Here is a 9,453-nt window from a genome sequence, read left to right as displayed (position 1 = left end):
TTAGAAGCAGAATGTGGACCTGAGTCATCTTATGCCTAGATACTTCCCTCTTAGCCACTGCAATATACTCTCTCTTACTGCTTTTTGATAGAAAATATTAAACTTGTTTGGGAAAAAGTCAATAAAAGGATAAGGCATCAGACAAAATCAACTTCTCGCCCTTGTTTCAGCTTACCTTTACAAACCGTCTTCAATAAACTTCTCTGACGTTTTTCACTGCCGTTTATGATTCCTCTTCCCAACTCAATTTAGACTATCAAGTCAAGATAATACTCTGACTGACTTTGCTCCTCTTCCATGTTTTGTAATCTGATAACCAACAGAATTTATTTAAGCTTTTGTATCTGACTCAAAGTATGTTTCAAACTCCACGTGAAAGTGGAGACCAACTGTGACTGGCCATTCACAGTTGTGTTTCTGAACTGGTTTCCTGCACTTGATCCTTACATTTGATCCTATCCTGTCTAGTTTCTAACTCTTCCCACTTTAAGGTTCATCATCTCATTTGCAACATTGTTTCATGCCTTGGACTTCCGGCTCAGCTCCATTTCCTCAGCAAAGGCCTTACTTCCCCTGCTTCTAGTTCTCCGCCCCACCTGCACTGTCTCTGGCTTCCTTGAGTAAATATCTCTTTTGGTTTAGTTGGACCCCTGGACTCACTACCACAAACAATATTTTCATCAGAATCTTACTACAAAAAGGAATTTCCCAATGTAGCTACCTTACCTAGAGCATCACGCTCCAACCACATAACCGTTTCCAATCTTACAAACTCCATGAACTTGGAGCCTATTGCCTCTAATCAAGCATAATGTAGATTTTAGATATATTGGCTTTACAGTTTTCATATCCACGATGGATTAGACATAACAGATCTAAAGATGTTGAAGGGAAAAAGAAAAACTCCACGAAGTGATATCAATGAAAAGAAAGCCAAGAGTAGCAAGAAATCAAAATATACACCTTCTCAGTGTGGAATTAAATAGTGAGGGGAAACAATCATTTACATGTCATTATCCACTTCACTGTGTTTCTAATGGTGTACAGAAATGGTCGTATATAACAATGAGTCTGAGTGGTTAAGAAATAATCAGATTATATTCAGCATATTCTGATAGAGAAAGAATGTAAATAAGTATCATTTTTAGAAAGATGTTCAACAAATGTAATAAAAGCACCAAAAAAAAAAAAAACCCAAAAAATATCTTTAAAAACACCTTTAAAAAGTACGTGAAAAATTCACCGTAAGCAAAAATCTCAGTCTGAAAACAGGAAAGAGAATGAGAAAGAGCAACGCATCTCGTGGCACCTGGGAGCTAACCTGACACTCACTATTCCATGGTCTTTTGCAGAACAGAAAAATTCACAGAACGTCAGCTTCACACAAGACCACTCTGAACCCATGATGGAGCATGACAAAAGCAAGACCACCCCATAGTCATGAACACACAGCAAATGTGAAAGCAGAAATATGTTCCAGCCACCGAAGTGACCACACATCTCCGTGCACTGGCTAAAATGAGTGACCACAGTTTCTTTACCAAATAAAACTTGAGCCTCTCTCTAGTTTTCCTTTCTCCTGGAAAATATTTATTAAGATACCCAATGGTAGAGTTATTCCCATTTCCTGACAGCATCTGCCTTGGTTAGGGTTCTCCAGAGAAACAGCACCAACAGACTATGCAGAGAGGCAGACAAGGAGATTTATTGTGCAGATTGACTCAGTGATTACGGGCCCTCAACAGATGGGATGACGCCCACCCACACCAGTGAGGGCAGATCTTCTTCACTCAGTCCACTGATTCAAATGCTAATCTCTTCAAGAAACACCCTCACAGGCACACCAAAAATAGTGTTTACCAGCTGTCTGGCCATCTCTTAACTCAGTCAAGGTGACATAAAATTAACCATCACAGCAGCACCAATCCAGAGCAAAGCCCAGCTTCCTTGCCTTCCCCCAAACCACCTAACACAAGCCCAAATCCTATCATATATCATTTCCAGCATCCTCTTCTGAAGCACCACAGGGTTCCCGATGGTGTGCATCTTCCATCTCTGCAAAGAGAAATCAACACCACTTGTATAACTGCAGATGTGTTTCTGGTGATTCTTGAATGAAGACATTGACAGAAGGCAATGTGGCACACTGGTTAAACACTGCTGTCATTGGAATCCTTGCTTTGCCAATCCACAGCCGTGTAAATTAAACTCTCTCAACCTCAGTTCCCTTTATTTGTAAAGCAAGAATAACAAAAATACATTATTTAGGAGATTGGATTGAAGATTAAATGAAATAACATAGGAGTAACTGTTAGCTTATTTCAGCTGTGAGAAGTAAGAATGCCTAACACAAATTGGCTTCAAAAATAAATTTTAAAAATTGTTGAACATTTATCTCAGCTTACATCAGTTGGAGATGGTCTTACGGTCCATTGAGTGGCCCACTGATGTCAAAGGAATCCAAGTGCTTCAATCTTTCCACGCTAAACTCCCCCGTGTCCTGGGGTGGCCTGTCCAGGTGCCATGTCTTCAACACTTCTGTCTTCAAAACCATGAAGTAAGGAGCACAGAGGCCATCTCTTCCATCTCCCTGATTCGGGCAGGGAGAAATCCTTTTTCAGAATTTCTATGGACAGATCTTCCACCTTTGTGAGAGGCAATACTGTGCTAGGCTAGGAGCTGGGATTCTAGAGCTACGTTGTCTGAGATGGAATCCTGGCTCTGCCACTGCCTTTGTGACCAAGGCAAGTTACTCAGCCTCTCTATGTGTTAGTTTTTAAACTATAAAATAGGAATAATAATGTCCACATAGAGAATTAATATGGAGATTAATTACTTTTAAATATATATATCTGTGTGTGAGAGACAGAGAGTGCTTAGAACAGCGTCACACACATAGCAAGTGTATGCAAGTGCTAATTCTTATGATGTGCTGCACCACATGGTCATTCACATTTACAAGGGAGTCTGTGATGAAAGTATCTGGCCTTGTAGCCTCTATCTTAGAAGGCAGGCTATGCTAAGAAAGACATGAAAATAAAGAGACTCTTGCATAGTCCACCAACAGTGGGCACCACTATATGTAGAGCGTTTTTGAAGAGTCCTTAGCACAGACTAAGTTCCAATAAATAATTTCTATTATTTGTAATAAAATTCTGCTCTCATCAAATGGCACATACTCTGAGATAGGTGAGTATGTAATAAATAGATCTCCAAATCCAACAATGTTAATTCATGTGCTTCTTCGTTGTGTGACCAGCCACATTCCTACACCACCCTGCAGACTCCATGGACTCCACTGACTACAACTTAATGGCAGCGGATGACGCTAGACATAAAAGTGATTCTGGGCAGAGGCCTACACCCAGACTACGGAGATGTGTCTCCACAGGCCATGCATCTGCCACACTGACCCCTAGGTTGCGGGAGTAAATGGCCCACAGCAGTATCCACTGGGGGAAGAAACAGAGCAGCTTTTTCTGTCAGTCATCTTATCTGTGTTGGTCTGTGTACTCAATTCAATTTCTGAATGTTTCTTTCTCTCACTATTTCGACAGCTTGCTCAACAAATTTCTGAGCAAATTTCTGAACAAATTCCCATGGTCCAGACTCCAGAACATCAGACCATTGTCTTGAGCTTCAGGCTCTGATTAGCTGATTTCAAAGATCTATTTTATTCATTTAAAGGCAAAAAAAAAAAAAAGTAGCATGCTAAGGTGGAGAGAACACTTGGCCATCTAGAGTTATCACTTCTAGCCATATCTGGACCAAGAATTAAATTTGTGTGATTAGGTGAGTCAATAATTGTTCTTTGCTTCTTTATTTATAAGATGATGGGCTTGAACCTGCTGAGCAAAAAGTTTTCTCATTTATCTAAAATTTTAATCTCTTGAGGAGATTGCATTCAGTTCTGTAAGGGTCTGAAAATCCAGAAACTCTCAGCAGAACTGTGTGTGGCCTCATTACTTATCAGATAATTTATCTTAAAACATCTGCCCTACCATTTTTAAGGAGTGAAAAAATAAAAATTAGTAATAGGTGAGCAATATTAACAACTAAAGCTAAATCCGTGAATTTCTGGATTTCTGAGTCATTATAAATCATGCAAAATCTGTCTAACTTTACAAGCATTGGAAAAAATGTTTTGGAAGGTCCTTCCAAGATGTAGGTCATCAGGCTAATCTTCATGCAATCAATGACAATCATTACGTATAGAGGACATCCCAACTCTTGTATTCTGGGAAAGATTATCTTTAGATGTCCACAGGATCAAACATTTCTGCCTCAACCCACCTGTCAGAGTGAATTTCATCCCCCCACTAAGTCCACTTCTCTTAGCCTTAAGGACTTCCCCAAAATAGAATAGCTGAAAATGTCAAAGGAAGTCTGTTAATTTCTAACAAAGTCATGCCTTATATGAGGTCATGGAGGTAGAGTTAGGGAGGGAGGGAGGACAGATGTTACATAGTTACAGGAAACAGATATTTCCTAAGATAAGCTAAGCTAGCCATGGTGATCAACCAGAGGCGCTAGAGGGCGCCTAGCAAAAAAGTGGGCATGGTATGATTGAGGGTCTTGGGTGAAGCATCAGATGTGGACGAGGAGAACCGTGACAGGCAGCAGGTGTGATTGCAACAAATTTTAGCTACTTTATGATTGCACTGAGCAATAACTCTCCTGATAGCACATTGAGACCAGATGCCAAAGTTGAGTTATTAATTGCTATGATGAAACATTTGCGTTCATTCATTAACATTGTTTTTACCTCTCTCTCCTTTTACTCTCAGACAGAAATTATAATCCTTGAGAAGTTAATGGTCTCTGGCTCTGCACCTGCCTTCAATTAGTACAGAGGCAATAGGTGAAAAATATGTCTGGGTTCATGCAAATCTCCAGGGGCAGGTTGGTGTCCTCGCTATACATGAAAGTTTAGAAGAGCTCTGAGCTGTGGATTTGTACTCTCGTTTGGATTGTCAACAAAACCAAGGCCTCTGGCGGTTCTGATTATTGCGAGGCCCAAGAGACTGAATATGTTAGAAAAGTTTAAAGAAAGTTAAAAGTAACTCTGACAAATTACTCTCAAACAAAAGAGCCTTTCAGGTTCACTTATGTAACAAATTGAGGTCAATTATGTGCAGTAAAACTAAAAATATTAAAAAAACTACAGATTTCTCAGAATATTTTATTTCCAAAAGCTTTCAAAAGCAGATAAATTCAGAATTATAAAAGAATTGCAAAAATAGCACCCATATGCCCATTCCCCAGCTTCTTTTTATGTTAATATCATACAGAAAAGTAAAATATTTGTTAAAATTAAGAAATTTTCCTTGGTATAATACTACTAAGTAAATACAAAACTTATTCGAATCTCAACAATTTTGCCACCATTTCTCTGCTTCAGGATTGAATCCAGGATTGCATGTTGGATTTAGGTGTCCTCTCTCCTTAGCCTCTTGCAATCTGTGACAGTTTCTTATTTCTCCTTTGTCCTTATCACCCTGACACTTTTGAAGGGTGCTCATCAGTTATTTTGCAGAATGCCCCTCAGTGTGGGTTTGGGTGCAGTTTTCTTATTACTGGATTGAGGTTTTGGACTATCAGGAAGGATGCCACAAAAGTAATGTGCTTTTCCCAGCACACACCATGTAAGGGGGCTCCTGATGCAGATATGTGTTTCTGGTGATACTACATCAACATTGGTGACTTTGCTAAGGTCATGATAGACTTCTTTTTTTTTTTTTTTTTTTTGTTACAACGATAAGATTTAATTTTTTTTTACTTCTCTAATTTCCTTAGTTGTCTGTCCCCAGCAGCCTATAATAGACACCACGTTTTACAACACTGCATTTCACATGCATATCACGTCCAACAATATAGATTTTAAAGCTCCTTCTATCTTCTCATTAAACCTCTCTCTTGTCACCTGTAAAAATGATGATTAAAAAGTCTATCATGACCATTTAATATTAGCATGTGAGGAGCAGGTGAGGGGAATGGCTGGTACCGGAATGGCGCAAGCGAGACGCCCAGGGTGCACAATGTAAGGAGGTGCTCACTCTCAGGGTGGTGCAAGTGCTGCCTCTGCACACAAGGAGCCTCATCCAGACCTGCCGGAGAGGACTGCACCTCAGCACATCACCTTGCAGAGCTTGCACTTTGAGAGGAATGAAGGAGCTGGCTGAGACTTTGATTGCTCATCTTTGCAAGGGAAGGGGCAGTTTTCTATGTGTGGAAGGAAGAATGAAACAGATATCTGGTTACCGTAATCTAGATGTAGAGTCTGACTCCAAAGCTCATGAACTTGCCAAAGTTTACCAAGTGTCCTTCTTTACTTGGAACGATAGTGACATATGAAGATGTATCTTCTTGTTTTCTCATTTGTGCTTCCTCTGTTAAGACTCATTTTAAAATATTTTTTGTGGAGATAACCGTCTCTCTGTATTGCTCAGGCTGATCTCAAACTCCTAGCCTCAAACAATTCCCCTGTCTTGGCCTCCCAAAATACTGGGATTACAAGCATGTATTTTCTTAATAGTATCATTTGAAGAGCAAATAGTAACTGAAATACTTCCTTTGAGGCTGCTGAAATGTTTAGCAAAGCAATTTTGGACTCCTTCAATAATGATATTATGTTTTTTTCATAACTCTGCGTCCCCTCCCTAGATGATGATTGATGCCGTGATAAAAATGCTCTGACTGACTGGCTACCTTATGTGACTTTACTGTTGTGCAAACCCTATACTGATGTAAATAAATGATTGAATAAAAGACTAAATGTGGGAAAATAGACAAATCCCCCATTCAGAAGAATTTCAAATAATTTGTGAAGATACTTCACCTTTAAGGGAATACAGAGTAACTTTCCACTCCATAAGTATGAGCCATGTATAGTGACCTCCTTCCACAATGCACAGAATAAAAAGGAAAAAAAGCAACTTTACAAGGAAGAAACCTGACAGCCAAGTGTTCAAGGTTAACATAAACCATGATGTCACTGATAGTGTGTATCCTTGATATTTTCTGATGGGAATGGCACTTGGCTTCTGTGGTCTTCCTCCACAGACTCGTAAACCAAGTCTAACCATGAGAAAAACATCAGACTAACCCAAATTAAGGGATATTCTACAAAATACCTGACCCAGCCAATACTCCTCAAAACTGTCAAGGTCATGAAAAACAAGGAAAGTCTGAGAAACTGTCATAGCCAAGGACCTGGATGGGATCCTGGAACAGAAAAAGGACAGTAGGCAAAAACTAAGGAAATTTGAATAAAGTGAGGATTAAGTTAATAATATTGGTTCATTAATTATGAAATATGTGCCATATCAATGTAAGATGTTAATAATCAGGGAACTGGATGGGGGGCATATGAGAATTCTCTCTATAGTGTAGTATTTTCTCAATTTTTCTGTACATTTGAAACTATTCCAAAATTTAAAAAATTTTATTTTAAAAGTTATTTCTAGTATTTTTAAGTGGCATGAAAGAGGAAATAGATGGAGTAGCTGCTAAAGTTTTAATGGATCACTACGATACATTAGGTTGCTCAGCTGTCCCACCAACTCCTCAAACTGCTAGAAGGACCACAACGGACTTGTGGATTTTAAAATCCGGATTTTATATCTGAATTTTAAAATCTGATGATTACGCACAAACAAAAAGAGTATATAATCCCTTCGTGTTCAATGGAGACTAAAACAGTTCAAAGTAAAGGAGAGGATTATGAGGAGAGGGGGTGACAGGTGGGCCGGGGTCTCTCGGCACAATCCCCAGCAGAAGACACAAGGCCACGTGCATCAGTATGGGTAAAATGGTCTGGGATGTTGAAGAAACATTACTGGGATTGCTGAACATTGGTACCTAATGTGCTGTCTTACCTAAACCCGCCAGTGAAAAGTGAGAGGAAAATAAAATTAAATTAAGAAAACTTGCATTTTTTCATGTTTGTTAGCCACTCTTATATCTTCTTTGAAAAATTTCTATTCATGTCATTTGCCCACTTTTTGATAGGGTTGTTTGATTTTTTCTTGCTGATTTTCCTGAGTTCTAAACAAATCAAAACCACGATGAGATACCACTTAACTCCAGTGAGAATGGCCTTTATCAAAAAATACCAAAACAACACATGTTGGCGTGGATGCAGAGAGACAGGAACACTCATACACTGCTGGTGGGACTGCAAACTAGTGCAACCCCTGTAGAAAGCATTATGGAGATACCTTAAACAGATTCAAGTAGACCTACCATTTGATCCAGCAATCCCATTATTGGGCATCTACCCAGAAGAACAAAAGTCATTCTATAACAAAGACACCTGTACCCGAATGTTTATAGCAGCACAATTCACAATTGCAAAGATGTGGAAACAACCCAAATGCCCATCAATCCACGAATGGATTAGTAAACTGTGGCATATGTATACCATGGAGTATTACTCAGCTATAAGAAATAACGGTGACACGGCATCTTTTCGGTTCTCCTGGAGAGAGTTGGAACCCATTATATTAAGTGAAGTATCCCAAGAATGGAAAAACAAGCATCACATGTACTCACCAGAAAAGTGGTTTCCCTGATCATCACCTAAATGCACATTGGGGAAGGATACCAACTGGATATCAGACTGAGATAGGGGGTGGGGGGAGGGGATGGGTGTATGCCTACATGATGAGTGTGTTGCGTGCCGTCTGGGGAATGGTCATGCTTGAAGGTGCTGACTGGCGGAGGTGGGGGGTAGGGGGAGGGGATGGAGGTATGACTACATGGTGAGTGCCAGGCGCACTGTCTGGGGAATGGACGAGCTTGAAGCTCTGACTCAGGGGGATGGGCGGGACATGGGCAATGTATATAACCTGAGCTTTTGTACCCCCATGATGAGCTGAAATAAAAATAAATAAATAAATAAATACAGATTTTTTTAACAAAAAAAAAAAAAAGAAAGAAAACTTGCAGGTGAAAGTACAGCTGAAAGTGGGCACAGTCAATCCTCCGTATCCGTGAAGGATTGGTTTCAGAACCCTCCTTGGATAACAAAATCTGTGGATACCCAAGTCCCTTATATAAAATGTAATAGTACAGTATTTACCAGTGAAAGTAATGTAGATTTTTGCCTCAGTTCTACCAGAATGTATTATAGGAATGGATGCGGTACCTGAATGGAGTTCACTTTCCTTACCAAACCATTGGAAAAGGGGTGTGCAAATCTACTCTTCAGCCAGTTTTAATTGGGTCTACTGGTTGGGAACTTTTAGAATTGTCTAAGCACATTCAGTGGTTCTTCTAAAACAATACTGGATGGGGTGGGGGGACTTCAGCTTTAATTAAGGATCAGTTTGATGCAGGCGTGTCAGTGCCCACAAATTCCTCATTAATAGTCCAGTGTGTCCTGTAAGAAAAATTGATGGATCCCAGAGATTACATGTATATTATAGAGGACTGAATAAAGTGATGTCTCCA

The sequence above is a fragment of the Lemur catta genome, chromosome 6 (assembly GCF_020740605.2).
Source record: "Lemur catta isolate mLemCat1 chromosome 6, mLemCat1.pri, whole genome shotgun sequence".
NCBI lineage: Eukaryota > Metazoa > Chordata > Mammalia > Primates > Lemuridae > Lemur > Lemur catta.
The sequence above is the reverse complement of the archived record's forward strand: the minus strand, read 5'-3'. Positions refer to the sequence as shown.